The sequence below is a fragment of the Daktulosphaira vitifoliae genome, unplaced genomic scaffold (assembly GCF_025091365.1).
Source record: "Daktulosphaira vitifoliae isolate Bord-2020 unplaced genomic scaffold, ASM2509136v1 Scaffold_1, whole genome shotgun sequence".
Lineage (NCBI taxonomy): Eukaryota > Metazoa > Arthropoda > Insecta > Hemiptera > Phylloxeridae > Daktulosphaira > Daktulosphaira vitifoliae.
In genome coordinates, this window is record NW_026099572.1 from 514,717 (window position 1) to 518,310 (window position 3,594).

Genomic DNA, 3,594 nt, shown 5'->3' on the forward strand with positions numbered 1-3,594 from the left:
ATACCTAACGGTAGTTCCAGGGCGGCCTACAACTAAGCCGGTCGTTGAAAAAAAAAAAAGGTGCCTGGAACACGGGCACGTGGCGTAGGCCTTCAAGGGCCTGGACAAGTCAAAGGGGTGCTTCTCCTGTAAAAAGTAGGGGCACCAGGCCAAGGACCACTCCCTGCAGTCGCAGTACCAACCCCGTGGTTGGCTGCAGGAGCCTGCCTCAACACTCCTGCATTTGACGTATATTCGTTTGATAACGACACCTGGTGGGTACACCCCCCACCAACCGCCGGCGCTGGAGCATCTTATATGCTCGTTCCTTATTCTATCATTTCTAGTCACTCCACTCATCCATTTAAGCATTCTCATCTCCGCTACACTCATTCTCTGCTCTACTTTCTTGTCAACCGCCCAACACTCTGAACCATACATTATAGCTGGCCTCACTACAGTCTTATAGAATTTACCTTTCAGCCTCATTGGAATTATTTTATCAAATAAAACACCAGACGCTTCTCTCCACTTCAACCACCCGCAATTATTCCTGTGTCTTATATCCTCGCCAATACCACCGCTCTTTTGCACAACTGATCCTAAATACTTAAAACTCTCCACCTCTCTATTCATGTCCTCGCCTATTGTCACTGACCTCATCATTTAACCTACCTCGTGTTCTCTTCTTTAAACTCGTACTCTATATACTATGTCTTACTTCTACTTATTCTTAAACCCTTTTCTTCAAGAGCTGATCTCTTACCCCTAGCCTTTGATTAATTTTCTCTCTATTTTCTCCTATTAACACTATATTGTCCCGATCACACCGACACTGTAGTGCAGCGCAACGGGCCGGAGCGCAGCCAGCTAGTAGATGAGATTCCTTCAAACGAATCTCATCCACTGTCGGGCTGCCCAGGACCTGGTACAGCGGGCGGCGTACGAGATGGGCACCGACGTGTGCATCTTCTCGGACCCGTACGCCGGATCGATCCGCTGGTTTAGGCCGGTGTCTTAGGTTCTTGTTTTTGTGTATTGTTTTTGTTTGTGAGTTATTTTGCCAACCCTCCCTAACGGTTCCCACTTTTTTTTTTTTTTTTTAACGCCAGCATTATTGTGGGCCGCCCTGAAGTAATGCCTCATGGCATTTCCACGCCGTCTTAATAATTCAAACCAATACGTTGTGAATCAGCCCGAAATTAATCCACAAAAACATATAAACACGAATACCTAAGGCGCCGACCTAAATCAGCCTGTGTTCCAGGCACCTTTTTTTTTTTTTTCAACGACCGGCTTAGTTGTAGGCCGCCCTGGAACTACCGTTAGGTATTACTTCAGGGCGGCGCACGCCGTCTCTAAAACTCACACCACCATCAATTAATTCATAAGAATTCAGTTATTTTGTAATTAAAGAGAAAATATTTAAAAATCGATAGTTTAAATTAATTATTATGATATTAAGTTACATTATTGCGTTTGTTAATAGATATTTTTTTTTGTTAATGTAAAAATTTATTGGATAAAACATATGTATACATATTGAGTACACACATACTCTATTACATATATTTGAATAAAAATATTTAGAAATCGTGACTTTAAATTTAATTATTATGATATTAAAGTGAAATCACTTAAGTGGTGAACGAAAAGACTAGTTTACAGAGATATGTGATCTGTAATTTGCCGACTCTCGATGAAAATATGTGATTTTTCCGCATAAATGAGTATTTTCACATAAAATACTGATTATTACTTGAGTAAAATTAATAGTGTTGTATCACTTAAACGTTTTAAAAAATGTTTTCTTGTGACAAGTGTGAAAAAGTGTACGTTGTCAAAAAACTGTTTTTAACTGCTGCATAGGAAAATACATGACGGTATACGATTTAAGTGTTATTTATGCTCATCTACTACTTTTTCGGACAAATGCGGATTTGTACAGTTATCATGTATTGTATACCCTGGTATATTCATAGTATACCGAAGTAGATGGAACATCATATAGTATATCTTGATATATTATAGAAAATTGGAGCTATTTTAAAAATTACATAATTTTAGAATTATTTGAAAATATTTGAATGCAGAAAGTGAAAGAAGTAATCAAGCGGCGACAGCGGCTATTAATCAAACGAAACCCAACTATAGCTATGTGATGTGTAGGCCTTTGGTCATAGAGAGCCTTCTTACTTGAATAACGTATGTATTAAAACAGTAAATCAGCGGTTTACACCTACATAGAAGAGGAGGTGATGATGAAACTCATCATAAGGTGATTATTATTATGATATTAAAGTAAATAAATAAATATGTATAATATTATACTATTTCATAAGAATTGAGTTATTTTTTTTAATTTTAGAGAAAATATTTATACGTTAGAAATAATATTTTATCAAATTCTTTTTTGATTATTCAGTCACACTACCGCGTTTGTTAATAGACATTAATGTGTAATCGTTTTTGTATAAAACATGTATACACATAATCTATTACATATATTTGTATACAAATATTTAGAAATCGAGAGTTTAAAATTAATTATTATGATATTAAAGTGAAATTACTTAAGTGGTGAAGGAATGGGTTAGTTTACGGGGGTATGTGATCTGTGATTTGCTGACCCTCCTATGAAAATATGTGATTTTTCCGCATAAATGAGCATGAAATCGTTGATAAAGTCACAGTGTCATCAAGAACCATCAGCTCTAAAAAGAAGACTCTACTCTATGAACAATATGGATGCCGAACCTGTAAGAAAACAACGTTATGTTTATGTTGCACCGACACCGCCAGCTGAAATGATCGATTCAAGCAGTTATACAATTTCGTTCGGCGATAGAAAATTTTTACAACTAGGACTGAATCAAAAGGAGGACTTCAATATTACGGTATATATTATTATTCCTTCACGATATATTAGCATGTCAATAGAATTTATGAATACTATTAACGGCATGATGAATGAAATAAATATATTTTTACAATCATCTCCGGTTAGAAACGAAAACAATATTTTATGCCGAAATAAATGTTTCAAATTATCTAAAACATTATATCGTGATTCAGTACATTTAGTATTAGAATCCGCGACGACTGAAGGATGCCGTGTTTTATTAAATAAAGAAAACATTCAGATACTTAAACAAATGGAGTGTACTATTAATAATGGTATAACAAGAAAATTAAAAACACGTTTACTATTAAGCCATCAAATAGACCGCATTATACAATACGCCGACGGTAAATGGTTGGGCCCTAAAATTCAACAATCAAACAATGATGAAATGGTTAATTTTATAAGAAGTTTGAACGACATAGAAATAGGTGACAGTAATTACATAAGCGAGCTGAAAAATTTAGCATACAATGTANGTAAGCGAGCTGAAAAATTTAGCATACAATGTAATAGTTGATCGATGGGTCAAGTCATGGTCCGAGGGCACGCTTCAAAATAATGTGAGTTTAATGAACATAGATTGTAATAACCTTTATTGTTATTAAATATATAATTATGTTTTAGGAAATAGAAGAAGAAATGTGCGATGAAAATGATGGACCAACATTTTTCAATACAACAGTGTATACCCAAGAAAATAGTTATAGTCC